At 41.4% G+C, this 26,954-nt stretch overlaps 1 protein-coding gene across 4 annotated transcripts in view; it reads left to right on the top strand.

Moving 5' to 3' along the window:
• The first annotated feature begins 23,500 nt into the window (after positions 1-23,500).
• The window catches only part of TEAD1 (TEA domain transcription factor 1), a 271,916-nt gene continuing 268,462 nt past the window's right edge, over positions 23,501-26,954 (top strand). For 3 of the 4 annotated variants that reach the window (XM_039240895.1, XM_039240893.1, XM_039240892.1), the window contains exon 1: positions 23,501-23,894. The gene's annotated coding sequence lies outside the window, so the exon portion shown is untranslated. Of the gene's footprint in view, positions 23,895-24,639; positions 24,686-26,954 lie in introns of those variants that run through there. The other variant, XM_039240896.1, reaches the window with a different exon arrangement.

Here is a 26,954-nt window from a genome sequence, read left to right as displayed (position 1 = left end):
ATCACTTACAAAGACATCAAATACATAAGAATAAATCTAATGAAAGATGTTTAAGATCTTTATACCGACAACTATAAAATATTGCTGAGAGAAATTTAAAACATGTATAGATGGCTTCAATATTCAAAAATCAATCAGTACAATCTACCATATTAACAGGCCAAAGAAGAAAAACCACATGATCATATCAGTTGATGCAAAAACAAACATTTGACAGAATTCATTTCCTGTTTGTGATTAAAAAAAAAAAAAAACACTTGACCAAGGTAGGGCTAAAGGGGACCTTCCTCATCTTGATAAAGAGACTCTCTAAAAAACTGTACAGCTAATAACATACTTAGAGGTGAAACACTGAATGCTTTCTACCTAAATTCAAGAACAAGATGAGAATACTTGTTCTTACCATTCTTGTTCAACATAATACTGAAAGGCCTAACCAGCAAAACAGAACAATAAAAGGAATAAAAGAGAGACAAATTGGAGACGAAAAAATAAAACCATCCCTAGTTGCAGATGACACAATTGTCTACATAGAAAATCCCAAGGGATAAAAAAATAACCTAAAATTAATAGGTGAGCTCAGCAAGACCACTTTTACAAGACCAACACACAAAAATCTATTGCATTTCTATATCCAAGAAATAAACAAGTAGAAAGTGAAATTTAAAATACAGTATCAATTACAATCAATCAGAAGAGAAATACAATAAATGAAATCTCACTAAAATGAAAGTTTTCCTATCAAAACACAACAACAAGTGAGAGAAAAGGTAAGCTGTGACATGGAAAAGATATGTGCAGGGTACATATCCATCAAAGGAATCCTATACAGAATATGTAATATGTTCTGGCAAATCACTAAGTAAAAGGTAGACTGAATGGACTTTCCCAAAAATGAACTAAAGTTTTTTTAATTAAATGAGCAGACCACCAAAGAGAATGACCCAATCAGTAACAAATGAATGAAAGATTGTACAATATCGTCAATAATCTGAGCAATCCAATTAAAACAATAACCAGATACTATTACACCTCCCTTCCAGAAAGAGAACACCAAGTGCTGAAGCTAATGTGAAGCAACTGGAATGCTCATGTATTACTGAGGAAGTTTAAATTTGTATAACAACTGGAAAACTGTTTGAAAATGGCCATTAATTTGGAGTAAATTTATGCCCTATGACCTAGCAATTCAATCCCTGAGTATATATGCAACAGAAACAAATGCCTATCTCCACCAAAGCCACATCCAAGAATATGTAAAGCAAGATTATCCACAATATTCCCAAAGTGGAAAGCACACCAATGTATATCAACAGAATAGATAAATAATAGGTCAATACATGTCAATGTGTATCAACAATAGATCAATCAGTAAATAACAATAGAATAGATCAATGTATATCAGCAGGAGAATAGATCAATAAATAGATCAAAACAGTAGAATAGATAATACAATGGAGTTATCCATAGTAATGAAAAAGTATTAATAATTGCTAACTGCAATGAAATAGGTAAGTCTTTGAGACATACTATCGAGAAAACAGAAATATGAAAGAGGAAATCCTATATGATCCTATAGATATGAAACTCAAGAACTAGCAAAAATAATAATGATTGGCATCAGTACATATCGAGGGTGTTGACAGGGAAGGAGCATAAGAAACATTCCAAATCCTGATCCAAGTGGTAGTTAGACAAGTTTATATACGGCTCAACCTTCATTTTAGCTGTGAAATTAAGATTTGTATATTTTGTGGTATGTAAATTACAATTCAGTAGGAAAAACCCTCACATACAAGTCTACATGAATCTATAGTAATTTAAATAATTTGTGTAGCATTTGTGTAGGAATACGCAAATGGGTTACTATGATAAAGAACTTGGAATCCCAGGGGCGCCTGGGTGGCTTAGTCGGTTGAGCATCCGGCTTTCGCTTAGGTCATGATCTCGCGGTTCGTGGGTTCAAGCCCCACGTTGGGCTCTGTGCTGACTGCCAGCTCAGAGCCTGGAGCCTATTTCAGAGTCTGTGTCTCCCTCTCTCTCAACCCTCCCCTGCTCACGCTGTCTCTCTCTCTCCTAGAAATAAATAAAAATATTAAAAAAAAAAAAAAGAACTCGGAATCTCAAATACGGGAATTCATTGTATAAAGAAATACTTATATATCAATAGGTAAAATAAGAACTATTCAACAATGTGTTTCTGGGACAACAAAGTAGCCCTCCAGGAACAGGTTAACTTGAGTGTTTGCTTTACACACCAAACGAATCTGAATAGATCAAATGTTTGAGTTGAATAGTTAAAAGTATATACTAAACTTTCCTAAATATGATATAAAACAAAAATGTCACAAAGGTTGATAAAAGTGGTTCATTAAAATATTATTTATCACAAAACCTTCATAAAGAAAGTCAAAAGACAAATAAAGACTTGGGGGAAATGTATTTGCAACTCTTATTAGAAGGGATTAATTCCCCAAATATATAATACAGCTCCTGCAAATTGAGCTAGAGCATGAATCCAACAACCCAAGAGAACAATGGGTAAAGGGTATGAACACTTTTCATAAAAAGAAAGTTAGGGGTGCCTGGGAGGCTCTGTCAGGTTAAGCATCTGACTCTTAATTCCTGCTCAGGTCATGATCTTGTGGCTTATGAGATTGAGCCCCAGGTCAGGCTCTCTGCTGACAGCACTGAACCTGCTTGGGATTCTCTCTCTCCCTCTCTCTCTGTGCCTCTCCCCCATTCTCTGTCTCTCAAAAATAAACAAATAAACATTTAAAAAAAGAAATAAAGTTTAAAAAAGAAATAGCTATAAACATACAAAGATATTATTTATGCTTTTAAACTTACTCATAACAAGAAAGATTCAAGGAGATAGCGTTTCTTAATCCATTACAATAGCTAAGATAACAGGTTTAATTTTTAAAGATAAGAGAAACAGGAAGTTTCATACTGTGTATAGGCACATAAATTGCTATAACCCTTTGTGAAAAGTGATTTGGTAATTAATACAAAAACTAAGAATGTACAGATCTTCTGGCCCAGCAACCCCACTTTTGATAATATATCTTGCACAAATCCACACATGTATACCAAATAACATTTCAGGTCGTGTGTGTGTGTGTGTGTCTGTGTGTGTGTGTGTGTGTGTGTGTGTGTGTGTGTGGTATTGTTTGAAATACAAAAGACTGGAAAGAATCTAAATGGCCACAAAATAAGCTACCTCCATACAATGAAATATGCAGCATGTAAAGAACGTTCTGTATTGGTGTGAAACAGTCTTCAAGATACATAATTATGGCTTTTAGAAACTAACTTGTGGAACATTCATCATTGCAAAATTGGATAAACAGCAATTGGTTACAAGATAGCAGAGTATAAAGGTAGGGGTAGAGATGGGGTTGGCCAAGTGACAATCCATCCAATCAGTGGCATGAGGTAGCAAGTACCCACAACAGACAAGAACCTTATTAACCTCACCAATACAGACACTATGGTTACAACCAACAGCCTCGCTATGGGTACCACCATGAGAAATGACCCCAGCTTTCACTAAAACCATTTATTCAAATAATATGACAAAAGTTTGTGTGTATCTTCCACTGGTCATAGTTTTACATCTGATTTCAGAGAGTGGATTATTAACTTTTTGGAACTTGTGACTTAAAAGAGAGAGAGAGAGATCTTACTAGATGCAATGGTTGCCAGGAATTAACACCCCACTAAAAAGTTGTGGATTATATTTCTTGACTTCTACCTCAGATTCTTTTTGTTTCATGACTTAACAGTGGTTTGAACTTGGTGTATCTTTTATTTGTTTGACCTCCAGGACCTCAGTCTTTGTTTTACATGGAAATACAAAATTTAAAGTAGAAAACACTTTCTTTTACTTTGTAAGATTAAGTATCCATTTTCACAGATGTGCTCATTCCTAATTTTTTTCTTAGAATTTATTTATTTTGAGGGAGAGAGAGAGTTCGAGTAGGGGAGGGGCAGAGAGAGAGAGAGAAATAGTCCCAAGCAGGCTCTGCCTGCTGTCAGAACAGGTCCCTATACAGGGCTCAATCTCACAAATCGTGAAATCATGACCTGAGCCGAAATCAAGAGTCAGATGCCTAATCAACTGAGCCACCCGGGTGCCAGTCATTCCTAAATTGCAACAGAGGTTAGTATAATCAACTCATGAATGCACAACTATGGTTACTTGTAATCTATTATACAGAACATCAGCAGTTAAAGGGTAAAACAATTGTACGATATTTCTTGTGGCTTTTTTTGTGATAACCGTGGGTTATGTATTTATTTACTACAGGTATGAGTCAGTACCACAGTTGTTTTGGTCTTGTTTTAGAGGGATATCAGGAATATAGCTGTAAAATGAGGAAGGAATCCTCGGTTTCAGTGTCTTGATCTAGTGTTCGAGCAACATCAGGGCACACAATTATTTTTTATCAACTGTTGGCTTTTTGCTAACTTACACATAGCAAGTCAAAATTCACATGTTATACGAAAGTTTAACTCTGTAAGTGTTCCCCTTTCCTTTTCTTTAAATTTTTCTTAATGTTTTATTTATTTCAGAGAGAGAGAGAGACAGCGTGAGCAGGGGAGGGTCAGAGAGAGAGGAAGATACAGAATCTGAAACAGGCTCCAGGCTCTGAGCTAGCTGTCAGCACAGAGCCCGACGCGGGGCTTGAACTCATGAACTGTGAGATCATGACCTGAGCCGTGAGATCATGACCTAAGCTGAAGTCGGACACTTAACTGACAGCCAACCCAGGCACCCCTCCCATTTCCTTTTCAATTGTACGTATATGATGCTGCCTTCTGATTACTTACTCTTCTGGTATTTAATGTGGACTGATTTTATACTGTTCTATTCACCTCCAAATGTACACCCCAGCTGCTTTCTCTTCTGTAATACAATGGTGTTGTAACTTTCTTTTAGAATGGCCATTGTATTTCCGATCTTTTTAAAAATTTTTTAATGTTTAATATTTTTGAGAGAGAGAGACAAAGCATGAGTAGGGGAGGAGCGGAGAGAGAGAGAGAGAGAGAGAGAGAGAGGGAATCCGAGGCAGGCTCCAGACTCTGAGCTGTCAGCACAGATCCCGAAGCAGGGCTCAAACCCACAAACCATGAGATCATGACCTGAGCCAAAGTCGGATGCTTAACAGGCTGAGCCACCCAGGCACTCCTATTTCAGATCACTTTAGTGACCATTAAATTTTCACTCAAATAAACTACTTGTAAGATAAAAAACAATATGGATAAACAAGATATGGAAATATGATTTTATTCACAGTGAAAATAAATTAGATAGACCTCTATTTATCAATATGACTAGATCTCAAAATTTAATATCAAAATGCAAGTCACAGAATATGATGCATAGTATAATTAATGTCATATTTAAGGATTTAAAAACATACTCTGGGGGCCCCTGGGTGGCTCAGTCAGTTAAGCTTCCGACTTCGGCTCAAGTCATGATCTCATGGTTCATGGGTTGGAGCCCTGCATCCGGTTCTGTGCTGACAGCTCAGAGCCTGGAGCCTGCTTCAGATTTTGTGTCTCCCTCTCTCTCTGCCTCTCCCCTGTTCATGATCTGTCTCTCTCTTTCTCTCTTTCTCCCTCAAGAATAAACATTAAAAAAATTTTAATAATCTGAAAATAATACAAATAGTATCTATGAATATATATGTGAAAAATATCTGGCATCCACAACAAACTCATGATGGTGGAGACATATTTTTTTTTAACTCATTGGGATACTTTTATATTTTTTTATTTTCATAAATAGTTTATTGTCAAGTTGGTTTCCAACAACACCCAGTGCTCATCCCAACAAGTGCCCTTCTCCATGCCCATCACCCTCCTTCCCCCCACCCCCATCAGTCCTCAGTTTGTTCTCAGCATTCAAGAGTCTCTCATGGTTTGCCTCTCTCCCTCTCCCCCACTATTTCCCCCCTTCTTCTCCCCAACAGTCCTCCGTTAAGTTCCTCCTAATCCTCCTATACGTGCTAACATATGGTAGCTGTCTTTCTCTGCCTGACTTATTTCACTCAGCATCACACCCTCAAGTTCCATCCATGTTGCTACACATGGCCAGATTTCCTTCTTTCTCATTGCCATGTAGGATTCCATTGTATAGATAAACCACATCTTCTCGATCCATTCATCCATTGATGGACATGTAGGCTCTTTCCATGTTTTGGCTATTGTTGAGAGTGCTGCTATGAACATTGGGGTACATGTGCCCCTATGCATCAGCACTCCTGGTATCCCTTGGGTCAATTCCTAGCAGTGCTATTGCTGGGTCATAGGGGAGTTCTATTGTTAATTTTTTGAGGAACCTCCACACTGTTTTCCAGAGGGGCTGCACCAGTTTACATTCGATGGTGGTGACTTCTGGGGGAGAGTGAATAGAAAGAAGAGATCAAAAAAGTTCTGAATTGGTCAGTAATCTTTTGTTTCCTTCATTTAGAAGATAAAGCAAATAGTATCACCCTCACTTCTAGGAAACATCTGTCTCTCCTTGGCTTTGCACTTTAAACTTTCTCAGATAATCACAAACACACAAAAATAGAACTGCATTTTTAAAACATGCACACAAGTCTTTCACTGGGATTTGTGCTCAGTGCTATAAGATGCAACATGTACAAAGCATGGCATCAATTCTTTATGTTATTATATGAAAATATTTTATAAGACTGAGAATCTTCATATAAGTGATATTAATAGGAAGATTTTAAAATATCTTATATTTTATGATAATGATTATTTCTCATGTAATAATCTTATTACGGGAACATATATAAAAAGTCACAGTCTTTTTAATTTCTGAAATTCTAAGAATTTTACTGATAATTCCAGTTGCCTGAACTGAAATTAACAAAAAGATGATCTAAGAACCCCAAAGGCCAAAGAAAAGTCCAATTGGAATTCTGATCAGTAGAAGACAAAGTATGTGAAACTCTTAACTGTAACAACACAGCTTTTTTCTCTGATTTTGCTGAAATAAAGGCAAGAAAAATAAATTTGGTGGAAAATATATGATCATTCATAAATTATATACATACTTTAGTTTTTTATCCAAATATCACAAACTCATCTGCAAATTCTCATGCATGCATAGTAATAATTAAAATTAAATCTCTTTTTGGGGCACCTGGGTGGTTTAGTCAGTTAGGTGTCTAACTTTGGCTCAGGTCATGATTTCACGGTCTGTGGGTTTGAGCCCTGCATCAGGCTCTGTACTGATAGTTTAGAGCCTGGAGTCTGCTTTAGATTCTGTGTCTCACTCTCTCTCTGCCCCTCCCCCATTCACATTCACTTGCTCTCTCAAAAATATTAAACATTAGAAAACACTTTTTTAAACAAAAGTCTCTTTGGGGTGCCTGAGTGGCTCAGTCAGTTAAGCATCTGAGTCTTGATCTTGGCTCAGGTCATGACCTCATAACTGGTGAGTTCGAACCAGGCACTGGGCACTGTCAGTGCAGAGCCTGCTTGGGATACTCTCTCTTCCTTTCTCTCTGACCCTTCTAGGCTCACTTTCCCTTTCTCTCAAAATAAATAAACATTAAAAAATGTTTTCAATTAAATCTTTGTTATTTACTAACTTTTTAGTCTTAAGAGTATAGCTTTATAATTTTTCATTGTGAAAATACATTTGTCAGTGTAGGAGGCTGAAATATAACAGTTTATTGACGTGATTTAGATCTTCAATATTTAGTCATAAAATATGTGAGTCTCTATTTGTAATGTATCCTAGACTACGAAAATGTAAAGAACTGTCTAGAAGTAAATATGACAAGTTTAAGTTAGCAATTTTCAGTTGTGAGTGGTAGAAACACAACTATTTTACATTAAGCTATTTGTTGTATTTTATGATCGGTTAAAGGTTCTTTGTTTTAATGCTGAGTGGTTAGTTTTATGATACAGTACAATGGGGGATATTTATTTTCTTCTCTATAATTTTCTCAATTTTAATATAATCAACGTGTTGTTTTTGTTTTGTTTTGTTTTTTAATCAAAAAGGAAAAAGCATTCTAACATGTAAGCAAGCAGTTTGGAATGAAGGCAATTTTAAGAAGCTGATCCTTGTATGGGCCTGTTTACGCTTTTTAATATTTAAAGGAAAAACTGCTCCAACAGGCCCAGTGAGTCCTTTATTGACATGCACCAGTAGCAACTAGGACAGGAGGTTGGAATGTAGGAGTTAAAGGGAGAAAGTTAGGACAGATCTGGTCAAGTCAGTGGACTTCCAGAAAAACACACTCCAACAGGGATGGACATTGGAGGTGGTGAGCTGGGGGACCAGCAGTCAAGGATCTTAGGGCACATGAACTCAACCCTACCTTATGTGATACTGCTGTCCAGTATTTTAATTCTAACCAGGATTCCTCCACCATTGGACATTATTTTTAAACTTTTATACAATGTTTGCTTAGAGTTACTGACATATTTATAAACATGTTCATCATTAGTTCACACTCCTCACGTTTCCATATGGGTTCATTTTCCATTTGGCTGAGGTAAATCCCTTAAAATTTTCCTTTTGTGAAGATCTGTGGGTGGTGTAATCTCTAATATTTGTATCTGACTGAAGTGTTTTTTGTTTTGTTTTGCTTTTTTTTACTTCTAACCCATTGTTGAAATATATATATACACACACACACACACACACACATATAGTTAAGTGGTTTTGAATTGTAGCTTATTTTCTCTCAGCATAATGAAGATGTTATATTTCTAGTTGCCATCAGATCTTCCACTGTTGAGAAGTCAGATAACAATCAATGTTGCTCCTTTATAAATGATGTGTCTTTTGTCCCTAAGTGCGTTTAAAATCTCTTTTTCTTTGGTGTTCTTCAGTTATCTGATGATGTATCTAGAGATGGGTTTTGTTTTTATTCATCTTGATTTGAATTCATCGGAATTCCTGCCTTAAAAAATTCCTAAGTGTTTATTTATTTTTGAGAGAGAGAAAGCTCGCACAAGTAGTGGAGGGGCAGAGAGAGAGAGGGAGGCATATAATCTTTTTTTTTTTTAATGTTTTTATTTATTTTCAAGAGACAGAGACAGAGTGCTAGTGGGGGAGGGGCAGAGAGAGAAAGGGAGGCACAGAACTCAAAGCAGGCTCCAGGCTCTGAGCTATCAGCACAGAGCCCGACTCGGGGCTCAAACCCACAAGCTATGAGATCATGACCCACAAGCTATGAGATCATGACCTGAACCAAAGTCTGCGGCTTAACCGACTGAGCCACCCAGGTGCCCTGGCAGGCATAGAATCTGAAGCAGGCTCCAGGCTCTGAGCTGTCAGCACAGAACCTGATGTGGAGCTTGAACTCACAAACTGTGGGACCATGACCTGACCCAAAGTGAGACAGTTAACCCATTGAGCCACCCAAGTGCCCTCGGAATTCCTGCATTTAAGCATATGTTTTCAACACTTGTGGCAAATTCTCAGTCATTAGGAATTTGAATATTGTCTCCTTCTTATTTTATCTGTTTCTTACAAACTTTATTGATATATATATAATTTATGTGCCACAAAGTTCGCCTGTTTCAAGTGTATCATTCTTGGAAGAACAAATATTGTTAAAATGTCTATACTACTCAAACAACTTACACACTTAATGTAGTCCCTATTAAAATATCAACAGCATTTTTCATAGACCTAGAAAAAATAATCCTAAATTTTGCATGGAAACACAAAAGACCCTGAACTGCCAAAACAATCCTGAAAAAGAAAAATAAAGCTGGAGGTATCACAATTCCAGATTCTAAGTTATACTACAAAGCTGTAGTAATCAGAGCAGTATGGTACTAGCACGTAGATTAATGGAACAGGATAGAAAGTCAAGAAACAAAAGCGCAAGAACATCCAGTGGGAAAAAGACAATCTCTACAACAAATCAAGTAAAAGAATGAAACGGGACCATTTTCTTACACCAAACACAAAAATAAACTCAAATTGGTGTATATACCTAAATGTGAGACTTCAGACCATAAAAATCCTAGAAGAGAGTACAGGCAGTAATTTGCTGATGGGGGCTGTAGCAATAATTTTCTAGATATGCCTCCTTGAGCAAGGGAAATAAAAGCAAAAATAAAAAGCTTCTGCCCAGCAAAGGAAACAGCCAAAAAACAAAACAAAACAAAACAAAAAACCTAAAAGTCAACCTACTGAATGGGAGAAGATATTTGCAAATGACATATTTGAAAAAGGCTTGGCATCCAAAATATATAAAGAAGTTATACTACTCTACACCAAACCCCTCCCCCCACAAATAATCCAATTAAAAATGAGCAGAGGACATGAACAGACATTTCTCCAAAGAAGACATACAGATGGACAATAGACACATGAAAAGATGCTCAACATCACTCATCGTCAGGGAAATGCAAATCAAAACCACTATGAGAGATCCACCTTGCATCTGTCAGAATAGCTAAATTCAAAAGCACAACAGACAACATTGGCAAGGATGTGGAGAAAAAGGAATCCTTTTGTATTGTTGATGGGAATGCAAACTGGTGCAGCCACTGTAGAAAACAGTATGGAGGTTCCACAAAAAATTTAAAATAGAACTACCCTATGGTCCAGTAATTGCACTAGTGGGTACTTACCCCCAAAATATGAAAAAGTGAATTCAAAGGGATATATGCATCCCTATGTTTATTGCAGCATTATTTACTACAGCCAAGATATGGAAGCAGCCCAAGTGTCCATTGATAAATAAATGGATAAAGATGTGATAGTATACACAATGGAATATTATTCAGCCATAAAAAGAATGAAATGTAACCATTTGCGGTGACATGGATGGAGTTGGAGAGTATAATGCTGAGCAAAATAAATCAGAGAAAGATAAATACTGTATGATTTCATTCATATGTGGAATTTAAGAGAAAAAAACAAATGGACAAGGTGGAGGGGAGATCGAGACAAACCAAGAAACAGACTCTTAACTATACAGAACAAACTGATAGTTACCAGAGGAGAGGGAGGGGTGGGAATGGATGAAATAGGTGATGGGGATTAAGAGTACATGGATTTGATGAGCACTGAGTAATGTATGGAAGTGTTGAATCACTGTTTGTATACCTGAAACTAATATAATACTATATGTTAACAATACTGGCACTAAAATTTATAACTTAATAAATAAACAAGTAAAAGTGTATAGCTCTATGGTTTATAGTATATTTAGTTGTACACCATGACTGTAATTTAATTTTACAACACTTTGCCTTCAAAAGAATCATTGTACCTGTTACTAGTAACGTATGCATCTCTATCCCACCTCCTCCTTAGGTCAAGGAAACCACAAATCTACTTTCTTCTGCCATAGATCTGCCATTTTGAACATTTCATAGATTGGCCTATACTGGAAGTTTCATATAAATAGAATCTTACAGTATGTGATAATTTGTTAGTGGTTTATTTTATTAACCATAAGATTTTGGGATTCATTCATGTTGTAGTATATATCTGTACTTCATTCCTTTTTACTTCCAAATAATATCTTATTGTATGAATATACCACATTTTGTTTTTCAGTCATGACTTGGGCTATCTTCACTTTTTGGATCTTGTGAATATGCTGCGCTAAGCACCTGTATATAAGTTTTTGCGTGGATGTATGCTCTTACCTCTCTCTTGTAAATACTTAGTAATGGAATTTCTGGGTCCTATGTTAGCTCTGTTCAGGATTTTTTGAGAAACTGTCAGACCGATTTCCAAAATGGTTGCACCATTTTCCATTCCCAGTAGCAGTGTGTGGTGGCTCCAATTTTCCATCCCCATTATCCTTTTTGGAAAGATGACTAGATGGATGGATACTAGACATTCTCCCTATATCCAACATAACTCATAACCTTTCTTTTTTTTTCAATCTCTTTATATTCCAAATAAATCCATTCACTCTTTCATCCAGTTCACCAATTCTGTCTTCAGTGGTGGAGCCCATCTTTCAAATGAATTTTTTACTTTCAACTATTAAAATTTTAAGTAGGCTCCACACTCAATGTGGGGCTTGAACTCAGGACCCTGAGATCAACAGTCAGAGACTCTACCAACTAAGCCAGCCAGGGGACCCTCTCAACCATTAAAATTTGGAGAATTTCTGTGTGGACTTTTCTCAGTTCTGCTAAGTTATTCCCTACTCACATTTTAAGCTTGTCATATATTTACTTAAACATATTATATTAAGCAGCCCCAGTCTGCCACAGCAAAATATCATAGATGGGACAGATACTGATTTTCTCACAGCTTGAAGGCTGGAAGTCTAAAATCAGGATTCAAACAAACATGGTAGGGTTCCTGGTGAAAGCACCTCTTCATCAAGTGCTCAGATGGTAGAGAGATAGAAACAGAGAGAGACAGAGAAGGAGAGGGAGGGAGAGAGTGAGAGTGAGAGTGAGAGTGAGAGTGAGAGTGAGAGTGAGAGTGAGAGTGAGAGCGCCAGTTTCTGGCTTTATAGGTCTTTTCCTATAAAGACACTAATCCTATCAGGGCCCCACCCTTATGAGCTCATTTACTGAATTATTTCCTTACTCCAAATACTGTTACATTAGGGGTTTAGGGTTTTAACATAAAACTCTAGGGAGTCACGACTCACTCTGTAACACATATTGAACTAAGTCTTATAGTTTAGTATCTGAATACATAAAGGCTTGACTTTGGCTTTGTATTCTTCCCCCCCCCCCGGTGTTTCATATAGATAATGCCTTCTTTGTTTTGTGATTTTGTTTTACATTAAATTTCTCATTTTTGTTGGAGCTTCATCTGTAAGCATTTTTGGGGCCTGGATTGAGTTTGAATTTGTCCAGGGAGGATTTACAATTTGTACCCCTCAAATTGTGACCTATCAATAGGGCACCACCTTAAACAAATAACACCATCAACTTACTCCCCGCGCCCCTCAAAACTGTGGGAACTCACATGATGGTCAATTTGTGGTTACACATTTTTCAGATGATTCTTTTCACTGACATCCAGCACCGAGGACAAGTCATGCCTGCTGTGTCCCCAGGAACACCACTTTTCTCCTTCACTTTACAGTGAGGGTAGGGTCCCAGCTTTATGTAAGATCTCACATCTGATTTGCTGCTTTTTTTTAGCCCTCAGCTTTGCCTTCTATTTCCCACTTGCCACCTAACTATTAAGACAGAAGTCAAGTTCTTTCCAGTTCAGGGCAACATTTAAAATAGTATTTAATATGTGAAACAGGAGAAACTTAACAGAGGACCATGGGGGAGGGGAAGGGGAAAATATAGTTAAGGAGAGGGAGGGAGTCAAATCATAAGAGACTCTTAAATACTGAGAACAAACTGAGGGCTGATGGGGGTGACGGTGAGGGGAAAAAGGGGTGATGGGCATGGGGGAGGGCATTTGTTGGGATGAGCACTGAGTGTTATACGGACACCAACTTGACAATAAACTATAAAATAAAAAATAAAATAAAATAATGTTTAAAGGCTCCTGGGTGGCCCAGTCGGTTAAGCCTTCGACTTCAGCTCAGGTCATGATCTCACAGTTCGTGGGTTTGAGCCCTGCATTGGGCTCTGTGCTTACAGCTCAGAGCCTGGAGCCTGCTTCGATTCTGTGTCTCCCTCCCTCTCTGCCTCTCTACCCGCCTGTGTCTCAAAAATAAATAAACCTTAAAAAAATTTTTAAACAGCAGATATTATATTATACTACAGCTCTTTAACTCAGCTTGTAAAGCAGATCTTCATTATAAAATTCAGTTACTTTAAACTTGAGCAACACAGAAAAGGCCAAAGGAAAAAAGAAAATCCCCTATAATCTTTAATATTTTGGAATGTAACTTTCTGGTCACTTTTTTGTGCATACATATGTATTAACATATACTTTTTTAAAGTTTATTTAATTTGAGAGAGAATGAGAGCAGAGGAAGAGGCAGAGAAAGAGAGAGAGAGAGAGAGAGAGAGAGAGAGAGAGAGAGAGAGAGAATCCCAAGCAGGCTCAGAGCCTGACACAGGGCTAGGTCCCACAAACTGGGATCATGACCTGAGCCAAAGCCCAGAGTTGGCTGCATAACCAACTCAGCCACCCAGGTGGGCCCACACTTTCACCATGAACCTCTCCTTGGGACAATAATATTGTTCTACAACATAAAAAAAATACAAAAAGAAAAAAACTATGTACCCACTTTTATATATCAAGTCAGCAATGAGGCTGAGATCCAGGAAATTTTGCCTGCCTCCACCGCCTGTATTTTTTTCTCCCTTCCCTCTTGACCATCTGTCACCACTTCCTACTCCCCCCCACTGCCTTCTTGCCCCCAGACAGGAAAAATAAAGCAACACAGATTTCTTTTTCCTCGCCCACCAGAATGTATCAGTCATGGCCTCTGATGCTCACCAGCTGTGTAGCTCTGCAATTCCCAGCTCCTATTTACACCTGTCTTCCCCGGAGCTCCCATGGAGGTTATTACTTTTTAATGCACCAGCGTCAGGGCATTTACATAGCTAATTGATGTCACAGTCCCCATTTTAGGATATTCTTTTCAAGAGGTTATTTGAAATAATGCCCCACGGTTTGCCACTGGCCTCTTTTGAATTGAAGATGGGGCATGTCTGGGAATGAATCAATCAAATGCTATTCGAATAGCCACTGTGCACAAGATTCTGCATTCTTCTAAAAACTCGGGAGTGCCAAGATGGGAATGCTAATTCCTTGCCAGAAAGTATTCTGAAATTCAGCTAGAGAGAGAAGAGAAATTTGAGTACAACAATACACAGTAGCATCAGTCAGCCTGTGCTCAGTGATGAGAGTCGGAGAAACATGGGGGGCTTTTATTATCAGAAAGACTTTATCAGAAAGGAGGGGCTTGAGCTCAGCCTCTATTGGTGGAGGGATGTATGTGGAGCAAGTATTTCTGGCAAGAGAAATAATAATGATAAAGATACAGTGGCAGGAATGTTTTAGACATGTGTGGTGGACGGCGAAGAAATGAGTGTGGCTAGGAGGTGACAGAAAAAATGGGTAAGATGTTAGGCCAGGGAGGCGTGTTTGGCTGCCTCCTTAGGTAAAGTATGTGACTTTTGATGTCAGCGTCATGAGTTCAAGCCTCACATTGGGCGTAGAGCTTAATAAAAAAATAAAATAAAAGATTAGGTCTAAAAAAATAGTTAGGCCAAGGATTGATTGTGTAGAGCTTTGAATGTTGTATCCAGAACAAATGTTATTAAATGGGAAGCATCTGGGTTGGATGAGCGCCTGGTCTTAGGTGGGAAATGAGAATGTAGAGTCTTTTTGCAGACAGCTCCCTAGAGCCAATTGGTAGGAAAAGGAAGGGGAAGATGGGATGATTCTAAAGGGCCAATTAAAATTATTGACCACACTGGGGAAGCCGTGCATATTGGAAGGCCAGAGAGACGGTGCTGGTAGAAGGAAAGATGTAAGACAATGAAGGGAGAGAGCAAAATGAGTGAAGTGAGTTCTCCAGTGAGATGAAAGGGAGCAGATCCCAGAACACATGTGTTGATTGAGACGTTGGGGAAGGGCTTATCTCTGAGAAGGAGGGAAGTCACATACTCTGAGACCAGAGGGACAAAGACTGGCCTAAGTATGGAGAAGGAATGGTTTGCAGCAGAGAGAGAGGTAAAAGATGTGTTGTCCTGAGCTAGGGCTAGGCTCAGCGGGTTGAAGGAGCAGGCAAGGAGAGATCTGGTTTGGAGAGTCATGGTGATAATGTAAAGGGAGTTTATTGGTTCAGAGGATGGGTGGGGAAGGAGCAGAAAGCCTGGTGAGAGAGTACAGACCTGCAGAGGCAAATCCATCCCAGAGCCCCAGGACTAGGGACCACTTCCCACGAGTGAGTTGGGGTCCTCTTTGGGGTGGGTAAATTCCTCCAGCCCTCATTTTGTCTTCTCCCATGGCCGTGGAATTGTCTGGGGCTGGGATTGCCCAGGTACTCTGGCAGCACTGTCAACTAGAATTTTCTGTAATGATACAAATGTTCTATAATTGCACTTTTTACTATGGTAGCCAGTAGCTGCCTGGTGGCTTTTGAGCACTTGAAATGTGGCTAGTGTGATGAGTAACTGAATTTAAAGTTTTTATTTAATTTTAATTACTTTTTAAAGCCACAGATGACAGACTAGTGGTCACCTCATTGGACAGAGCAGCTATTGAATGGCCCCTTTTTTCTTAGTGAAAGAGACAGGACAGGAGTAAAGCAATACACGGGGTCAGGTAAGGGATTTTGTATTGAGAATTGCTAGTTTTTCCCAGGGACTACTCTGGTGGACCTTCCCAAGAGTAGGTTTGTAGTTTCAGAAACTCCACATTCTCTTCATTTTGCTCATGATAAACAAAATCACAAGGATCACTTATTTTGGATATTTTTTTTTTCATGGCTAGATTCTGGATAGGTATTTAAGGATAGGCCTGTCTTTCAATCTGTCAATGCCTGGGAAGCAGGACAAGCCATCCCAAGGTATCTTGATGAAGAAATGTGGAAACTGAGGAGACCATTTCACTCAGGCCACAGTAGTTCTGTAGTCATAGGAGGAAGTCTGGACTTTTGGAATTAGTCCTGGCTTAGCAACAGAGAGATCTGCATTCAAACTTTGGCCCTTAAACGAGTTAGCCAACCATTTAAATTCTATGTCTATAACATGGAGAGAATGATACCTATCTAGAGGGGCTATTGCCTGTTACATATAATTAATAACATTCATATTTATTCTATATTGATCACCAGCTAATGTAGTAGGTGTCAGGAATAAAATAGTAGGCAAAGCAGGTATGATTCTTGTTCCACTAGCTTTTTTCACTACCTTATGTTCTAGTATGTGAAGATAAGCATTAATCAAACAATTGCAGAAGTATGTACTGCATCTTTATAATATAATTATGTTATATAAAATCACAGAGTGTGATAAGGGCAGGAAGGAAGAGTTCAGGTGACATGATTTTTATAATATGTTGACACTTCTCCAAAGAAGACATCCAGATGGCTAACAAATGCATGAAAAGATGTTCAACATCACTCATCATCAGGGAAATACAAATCAAAACCACAATAAGATACCGTCAGAATGGCTACATTAACAACACAGGAAACAACAGGGGTTGGTGAGGATGTGGAGAAAGGGGAACCCTCTTCCACTGTTGGTGGAAATGCGAACTGGTGCAGCCACTCTGGAGAACAGTATGGAGGTTCCTTAGGAAGCTAAAGTAGAACTAAGACCCAGCAATTGCACTATTAGGTATTTACCCAAAGGATGCAAAAATAGAGATGTGAAGGGGTACATGCAGCCCAATGTTTATAGCTGTGTTAACAACAATAGCCCAAGTGTCCATCAACTGATGAATGGGTAAAGAAGATGTCTCTCTCTCTCTCTCTCTCCTCTCTGTCTGTCTGTCTGTCTGTCTCTCTCTCTCTCTCTCTCTCACACACACACACACACACATACACACACACAGTGGAATATTACTCCCAGCACAAAAAAGAAATCTTGCTGTTTGCAACGATGTGAATGGAGCCAGAATGTATAATGCTAAGTGAAATAAGTCCATCAGAGAAAGACAAATATATGATTTCATTCATATGTGGAATTTAAAACAGGTGAACCTATGGGAAGGGGGGCAAGAGAAGAGAAGGAAACAAACCACAAGAGACTCTTAATAATAGAGAACAAAGTGAGAATTGATGGAGGGGGTGGGTGGGAGATGGTCTAAATGGGTGATGGATACTCAGGAGGGCACTTGTGATGACCACTGGGTGTTATATACAAGTGGTGAATCACTCACTTCCAACTTCTGAAAACCACATTGCTCTGTATATGAACTAAAATTTAAAAATGTTTAAAAAATAAGTTTGCAGACTTTTTGGCACACTTGCTGTAAAAGGCAGTATCTAATTCTTCTTTCACTGAATGTGGGCCAATCTTAGTGACTCACTTCTAATGAATAGAATATGGTAGAAGGGGTGTTATTTGACTTTTGAAGTTAGTACATAAAAAAGATGCAGCTTCTTTATCTCTCTTTCCTTCCCCCAACGTCTCCTCCATTTACCCCTACTTTCTTAATGCTTAGTTTTGAATTCAAGTCACCATGTTGTGAGGAAGCCCAAGAAATATGGAGAGGTCTATGTACAGGGAAACTGAGTCCTCTTACCAACAGTCAACACCAACTTGCCAATCATCTAAACGCACATTCTTAAAGGGAAAACTCCAGCCCCAATCAGACCTTCAGGTAACTGCATTCCCCCCTGATATCTGACTACAACCCTATGAGAGACCACAAGCCAAAACCACGTAGCCAAGCCATTCCCAAATACCTGACCCCAAAAAAAGATGAGCAACAATAAACGATTATTACTGGGTTAAGACATTAAGTTTTGGGGATATTTGTTACCCAGTACTAAGTAACTAACACAGTTTAAAAAAAACATGGGATAAAGCCTGGGGTATCAAGAAAAACAGTAGAAAAAATTAAAGAGGAGAGGAAGATATTAAACAAGTTTTAATGCTTATTTATTTTTGAGAGAGGCAGAGTGTGAGTGGGGGAGGAGCAGAGAGAGAGGGAGACACAGAATCCAAAGTAGGCTCCAGGCTCTGAGCCAGCTGTCAGCCCAGAACTCGACACGGGGCTTGAACTCATGAACTGTGAGATCATGACCTGAGCTGAAGTTGGACATTTAACTGACTGAGGCACCCAGGCGCCCCTAGTTTTAACTTTAGAAAATTGTGAAGTGCAACAGAGACAAAAAAGAGTGCCTAAAATAAAAACAGAAGTGCCCCCTTTTCCACGGTTTCAATGTCTGAGATTTCAGTGACCCAAGTTCAACTGAGGTCCTGAAGCAGATGATCCCATCATCAGAAGGGCAAGTAGCCTAGCACTGTGTCCCAGTGCTTGGGTCATTCACCTCATTTTACCTCATCACAGGTTCATTTTACCTTCTTACATCATTGCGAGAAGAGTGAGTGCAGTGTGAGATATTTAGAGAGCGAGAGAAAGACCACACTCACATAGCTTTTATTAGTGTATTATTATAATGGTTGCATTTTATTACTATTGTGACTCTCTTACTGTGCCTAATTGTAAATCAAACTTTATTGTAGGTACATATGTAAAAGAACAAACATAGTATATAGAGTGTTCAGCACTATCCTTGGCTTCTATCCTCCACTGGGGTCCTAGAATGCTTCCCCTTAGATGGGCGGGGGGAACACTGTACACAGCTTAATGGATTATTATAATCCATGTAGTCATATCCATGTAGCCAGACAAAATTATAACATTACCCACATTTCAGAAGCTCCTCCCATACTTCTCTTCTTCGGCCCGGTAAGCACTACCTCAGATTTATGGGTAATTCATGTTCTTCTATTTTTTTTCTTTCCAGTTTTACCACCTATGTATGTATCCTCAAACAATGCTGTTAAATTTTGCTTGTTTTTAAACTTTATATAAATACAATTATATGGATTCTTTTATTTCATGCTTCTTTCACTCAGTATTATAGTTTTAGCGCCATTCATGTGCTTGCATGATTTATTGTCATCACTTATTGTCAACCCTGTATACTATTTCATTGTATGATTATATCACAATTTATCCTTTCTGCTACTAGTGGACATGTAGGTTTTTTCTTGTTTTGTTTTTGTTTTTGTTTTGTGATCCTCTATTTTTTTAATGTTTATTTACTTTTGAGAGAGAAAGACAGAGTGTGAGTCGGGGAGGTGCAGGAGGGGAAGGGGACACAGAATCTGAAGCAGGCTCTGAGCTGTCAGCACAGAGCCCGATTCAGCGCTCAAACCCATGGGCCGCAAGATCATGACCTGAGCTGAAGTTGGACGCTTAACCGACTGAGCCACCCAGGCACCTCTGTGACCCTCTATTTTTAATAAAAGTTTATTTATTTATTATGAGAAAGAGTGAATGGGGGAGAGGGAGGAAGACAGAGAATCTTAAGCAGGTTCCGTGCTGTGAGCATGGAGCCTGATGCAGGGCTTGATCCACAAACGATGAGATAATGATGGAGCTGAAATCAGGAGTAGGACCTTAACCAACTGAGCCATCCAGGCAGCCTGATTCTCTATATTAAAAAATATTTTATTTATTTAATTTGTTTAAAGTAATCTCTATGCCTAACATGGGGCTTGAACTCAGAATCCCAAGATCAAGAGCCAGATGCTCTACCAAATAAGCCAGCCAGGCACCCGTTTTGGGTTATTACAAAAATGCCCCCCATAACATTCTTGAATGTGTGTCCTGGCACACATACACCTGCGTTTCTCTTGGCTGTGTTCCTAAGAGAAACTTCTGGGTCATAGAGTCTGCATATCTTCAACTTCACTAGTTAATACCAAACTTCCCCAAAGAGGTTATACCCACTTACACTCCTTTAAGTTGCTCAACTTCGTTAGAAATGAGACAAACTGTATCATTAGTATTAAACAACACATTTGTTTTCTAAAGCAGTATTTTCCTGAGCCAGGTGCTTGCTTAGGGTAAGTTCTAATGGGCCAGCTCTCCTTTTTAGCTTAGGCTGACTGAGTTCTAGCTCAACATAATAAGTGGATCATTGTTTTTCTTATGTGTTACAAGTTAGGTTCTTCGGTTAAGACTTGGGAGTAACAAACTCTCTTGCCTCATAGGTGATCCATGTAATTGTTCAATCTACCCCTGCACATGGTTGGTCTTTTGCAGTGTACTGCACCTGGGTGACTAAGTCCAAGGTTATGAGTTTGAAATATGGCACTGGACTGGCTGGGTTTGAATCCTCATTCCATACTTTCTACCTGTATGATCTCCACCAAATCATTTCACCTCTCTGGCCCTCAGTTTACTCAGCTATAAAATGAGAATAATGAGTACCTATCTCATAGGGTGACTGTGGGGATTACAAAGATAATGAATGGAAAGTACTTAGAAAAGTGCCTGACATCTGATTGCTTTGTTATATATCCATTCCAGTTTTGGGAGCATTAGGGGTCAGTGATTATGAACATGGGCTGAAGTCAGCAGGAATTTAGATCTTGGCTCTATTCTCTCCTGTGGACCATTTGGTGAGTCATGTAAACTTCCTAGACCTCAGTTCCTGACCTGTATAAACTGGGCTACTAATCGTTACCTCAGGTGCCACGAGCATTGAGATGGCAAATTCAAAATGCCAAGTGCTGAGTACAGGTGTAGTACTTGTTAGTTGCCGTCATTTTAGCAGGTGGTAGCTAGTGTTCCTGCCCTCAGATGCTGGGGTTGAACAGCCGCTGGGCCCTACATCCATAGGTCCCATGCAGTGACCAGTGGGTGGCTCAAGGGCAAAAATGTGTGTAGAGACCATAAGAGTTATTCCCATTTATGTGTAGGTCCTGGGCAGCATACGTGTAACAAAATGAGACCGAGTCTACTTTCTAAGGGCTCAGATATGGAAGCATCCCAACACACCATTAACTAACCGAATACAATAGTGTGTCTGCACCAAGCAGCTTTGAGGGTCCCGGGGAGGAAATCCCTAGTTGAGCAGTCTTTCTAGAAGAGGTTTTTAAGGTAAATCTCAAGAAACATTCATGTAAATAGGAGAAGTTGGAGAAAATATTGGTGGTGAAGAGCTTTGAATTCCAGGCCAAGGTATTTTTCCTCTTAATTCAGTAAGAGATGGGATGCTTTATGTTGCCAGGTGGCTGGGAGATGGGAGCTGGAGTCTGAAAAGTGCTCAGGTGCATTGGGCCAATGAACTGTGCTTAGGAGCCCTATGATCTGGCTGGCACTGCCATCCATCCAACTCTAGTGCTTTTAGAAGATGATATTTGGAGAGGGATATGCCTAGTATAGTTTTAATGCCAAATTAATTAGGTTTTTCTAACACATTTCAAAAAAAAAAAACAGTGCTAAGGTGGCTGGGGTCACTATTTTAACCCTCATTGTATCATCTTATTATTGCATGCAAACAACATAAAATACATCAGATAAGATACATGAGTACCTGCCCGTGGTGGTAGATACCTACACAAGTGAGAAAATTGTAGGGAAATACAGGCATCCGCAAATGAGTACAATGAAGACTGGGGAAATTTCAGTAAGATGGGTGGATTGCATCAATGTCAATATCCTGATTGCAATACAGTATAGTTTTGGAAGACGTTAAGGTTGGGGAGAACTGCGCAAAGGGGAAAAAAATATTTCTTGGTACTGTCACTTTTTACAACATGTGAATCGTCAGTGATCACAGCCAAAATTTCAAGTGAAAACCGTTAGTAAAATTCAGGTTTTGTAGAAAATGTGTCATAGCAAGTCCTATGTGTCATAGCAAGTCCTACTGTGCTTCGCTCAGTTACCCATATTTATTAGGGACACATAAAATAGGCGCCATTGTTTATCCTGAGACCTCAACTGGAAAGGAGAGCGAACGGCTTGGAAGGAAAGACGTCAACAATGCAGGAATGGCTTCGCTGCTTCTTTGATCTTCCGGCAAACTTCAGTGACAGTTACCGAAAACTTGATAGACAGTTCTGCCACAGAAGGCCGACTTGACCTAGCTGTTTGCGGACTTATCCACTGGGTATATATACTATGTCACTTTTGCGCCTCCGAAGATGGCGTTAAAATTATTTTCATTATGGAAGTGAAGTTTATCCACACACACACGCACAAAAGGGGTGCCCTGACGTCGTCCCAAGTAACATTTTAAAAACTCGAGGAGTTTTTACCTTATCCCTTACTTTCAGAGAGGACACCCCACAGGGATGAGCGGGCTTAATGTTTGTAAGCGAGTTTGGGGAGGACCGTGATAGCAGGGCAGGAGTATTCCGAACTCTGTAATTATGCGTTCTCGGCTGTGCTAAAGGTTTCCCTTTCCCTTCCCAACAAAAGGGCCGACTTCGACTGGAAGGAGCGCTCCGAACTTCTAAAGTGAAAGAGGGGGGAAGAAATGGCAGTCTGGGAATCCGGCTCCGGGAAGGCTTCCACGGCGCTGGAGAATCACCACCCGAATTTCCAGAAAAGAAACTTCTCTTCCCCGAACTTGCAAACTTCCGCGAGTCCGGCAGCGCTTCCGTGTCCCCGACGAGGGAAACTGAGGCAGGGCAGGCGCCGCGCGCGCGCAGCCCCGGCCTCGGCGCCCGCGGGAAGGGAGGGCGGGTGGAACCCAGGCTTCCAGAGCTCTCCGCGCGGGCGCGGGCACCTCCGAGCCGCCCTCCTCCCTGCCACCCCGCCCTGCTCGGGACAAAGCCCAGGCCCGCGCCGGGAGGGGGCGGGGCGGCTCCCGCGCGCGCCCCGCTCCCCCGTGGGCCCGAGACTCCGCCCCGCCGCCCTTGCCGGGGGAGCCCACGCCCCAACGGCGCGGCGGCCGAGCCGGGCCCGCCCCGAATCCCCATGACGTCACCGGCGGCGGCAGGCCCCGCCCCCGGCCCCGGGCGGCAGGCCGCATGACGTCACCGAGGCCCCACCCCTCCGGAGCGAGTTCGGTCCTGGCGTTCATTTCATTCCTGTCCTCATTCCGAACATTCTTAGCATCGCTCGCGCCGCGCCGCGCCGCCCGAGCCGAGCCGAGCCTCTGCAGCCGCCGCCGCGGCCCCGCCGCCCGCCGCGGGCGCCCACCAAGCACTTTGCAGACTCGCTTCCACCCTGCGGGCCAGTCCGCGCGGCGGGGCCCGGGCCCGGGGCGGTCGCGTCCGGGGACAGGCCATGCTGTGAAACCCCCCTACCCTGTCCGCCTTTGCCCGGAGCCGCGGTCAGCAGCCCAGTGCGCCCAGCCGGCCCCGGGGCAGGAGCGGTGCTAGGCAGGGGTGGGGTGGCCCGGCCCGGGGACCGGGAGCCGGGGAGGGAGCCGGGCACCGAGCTGCGGGCGGGGGAAGCGGCGCCGAAGTTTGCCTCGGACTCGCCGGGCGCTGCGGCGGCTCCCTTCGCCGAGGTAAGTTGGCGCGCGGGGCTGATGCAGGGTGCAGGCGGGCAGCGCGCGGGGCGCCGGGGGCGGGGGCCCGGCGGCGCGTCCCGCTCGGGCCGCTCTTTCTCTCCGGGCTCCGCTTTGTGTGCGGCGGGCGGGCGCGCGGAGGGCCGGGGCCGGGCCCCCGCGCCGCGTTCAAGGTGAGCGGCCGGGCGCCGCCGCGCGAGTTGCCGGGACGCCAAGTTGGGCCGCGCGCCGCGGAGCCCGCGCGGCAACAGGCGGCCCCCGGCGGCGGCCCTGGAGGCGGCCGGCCGCGCCGCGCCCCCCGCGCCCCCCTCGCCGGCCCGCCCGCACGCGCGCACACGCACACACCCTCGCAGCCTCGGGCAGTTTGCACGGTTTTCTCGGGGAAGTCAGAAGTTCGGAGCGGGCGCGGGTGGGGAGAGCCTTCGGAGCGGGCGCGGGCGGGGAGAGCCGCCGGCGCCGCCTCGGAGCCCGCAGCCGGCCGCCTCCCCGCAGCCCCTCCGGCCCCCCGCCCTCCGCCCCCCGCCCCTCCCAGGCTCCGGGACCCCCGAGGCCGGCCCGGGGTCCGCGCCGACTAGTGCTGCTGGCGGGGGTTCGCTCCTTCTCAAAGATGAAAGAAGGCACGGTCGCCTTTGCCGCTTCTCCAGGACTGTTGCTGCCGCCGCCGCCGCCGCTTCATTGCACATTCAAGTGGAAAATTTTCAGGAGTCAGCAGAAACATTGTGTCCAAAAAAGACTGAGTCGCAGTTACCACCAAACCCTGGAGGAGACTCTCCCTGGAAAACTTCCCTTCGGTAGGAAATACTGGGGGATTTGTTTGTTTATTGGAAGAGAAATGATCCCCAGGAGAGGAGAAAATCAGGGTGTACTTCTAGTCTTTGTTCGTAGCAGCAACACTTGCTTTCAAAAGTCCAGAGGCCCGCTTTCAAGAAAGTTCAACTTCCATGAGTTTCTTTTTTCTAAAATGCATTTGTATATTTAAAAAAAAAAAAAAACCGAAGCAACATTTTAAAGGAGTTGAAAACAATGGAGGGCTCACACTTCCCCTTATTCTCCTCCCACAAAAATAAATAAAATCCAGATCATAATTTTCTTTGCTTTTTAATTGTCTTTCTTTTTAAAAGATTTATTTAAACTTGAATGGTGTCACTGTATAAAAATATTTATGAAACAATGAAATAGCAGCCACCAGCATTTCTCAGGAGGCTTGTTAACTTCTCAGAAGCAAGTGGCTGCCTGTGATTTGCAGAAATGAAAATTGACCTCAGTAAGCGCTGGAAACTTAGAGACAGATGATGTTCCGGGAGAGAGGGTCATGTAAAAAGGCCTGTTTTAAAAACAGTGCCTTGGAGGGAACCCAGGTCCTGGGACAGAAAGGTCTGCAAAACCTATCAGATTTCAAAATGGTTAAACAAAAAAATTTAAAATGCTATACAGATATTCCAGAGGATTAGAACACGAACAGTCCAGGGCAGCCACATGTTTCTTCCTCCCCACCCTTCGCCTTGATTGTTTCTGGAAGTTTTGCTGGTCTGATCGTCTGTGGTGTGCTGGGTGCCTGCAGGTGGTTACCTGAATAGATGGATCCCTTCTGGAACATGTGATCTGAGCAGGCAGTGGGCTTCTGAATTGCAGTGACTTGCTGGCTTGTTGTGCTCAAGGACTTCTCTGCTAGGGTATTCTGAGGCAGTGGTTGGGAACATAGCTCAGGCTGTGCCCAGTGCTTCATCCTTTGACGACTGGGTTTGTGCCCTTTTGTAAATACCAGGATCTTTGGGGCCAGACTTAGATCCAACTTTGGTAAGAATCTTTCCTCTTCAGAAGGAAACAGTAGAACTAATTACAAAGTGACTCAGGAAAGACAAATGGATTAATGGAACCTTTGTTAACATCGAGGTTTTGAAGTGTTGATTATTTGGGGGGGGGGGGGAAGAGGCTTATTTTTCTAATCTCAGCATTTCCATAAACGGTCACAGATATTTTTGTTTAGTATTTTTTTGTATGTGCAACTCAGTGTTGAGCTCTCCAGTTTCAGGTTTTAAAACAGTTTATAATTCTTTTATTTGTCGTTGGTATAAAAAAATGAACTGATAAGCTGTATCCATTACTGTTTCTTGCCGATGGTATAAAAGTGCCAATGTGGAGACGATTTTATTTTTGCTTTCATGGTAAGTATTGTTCGATCTGCAGTTTTAGGGTTATAGTTTAATAATCTTTCTTTCCTTTTTTTTTTTCAATTTTCAAACAAAACCAATGTGACAATGCCTTGACAGTAAGACTTAAGAAATATAGGAAAGAATCTTTGTACAGATTCCTCCTCTCTGTGATCTTTCATAAAGTAACAAATAGAACTCCATCCAGAGAACATGCTTGAGAGATTGATGGAGGTTTTTTTTTTTTTTTCTTTTCCCCAAACGTAAACCAGGACTCACCACCACATATTCTTCATGAAATTTAATTTAAAGAGGGATGGCAACCTAGTTTAGTTTGAGCCAGATTGAAACAGATTTCTCCTGGAGAGGCGCTTTTTGCATTGTGGTACTGTGTGTGCCTAGGCCCCAGCGGCAAACTAATTATCTGTTAAGGGCAGGTTTGGGGCGGGGTGGGGCTGGCCTGGGTGTGTGTCGGGGGGAGGCACCCTGGGCGAAGTCAGTTTCTTCTCTTTCCCTTTGCCTCTACTTCTCTGTTGCTTTATACAGCAAGAATTATGTATTTGGATACTCACTTTGGGGATTAATGTTCCCTTTTATTTAGAAAAAGGACAAGCAGATCATAAGGAAAGAAGGTGTTCTGGTTTTTTGCTACTTGAACTTCAGTCATCTAGAAACAATGTTGAATTCTGCCACTGCAGAATCAGTATCGGATGGCATTTCTTCATGGGACAGCTGAGGAAGAATATACTTGTAGAGTATCCTTATTTTCTAAATCATATTTGTTATGTCTTGCATAGAAAAGTATGTAACAGGAATACAGAACGTAGATCCCAAATGTTAGATAAGTCTTTGAAGAAACGAGCTCTGCCATTAATAATATTTTAAGGTTCCTTGTTTTAGAAATGGATCA

The sequence above is a fragment of the Hyaena hyaena genome, unplaced genomic scaffold (assembly GCF_003009895.1).
Source record: "Hyaena hyaena isolate Hyena2069 unplaced genomic scaffold, ASM300989v1 scaffold_183, whole genome shotgun sequence".
Lineage (NCBI taxonomy): Eukaryota > Metazoa > Chordata > Mammalia > Carnivora > Hyaenidae > Hyaena > Hyaena hyaena.
This window is presented reverse-complemented; position numbering and strand designations above follow the sequence as displayed.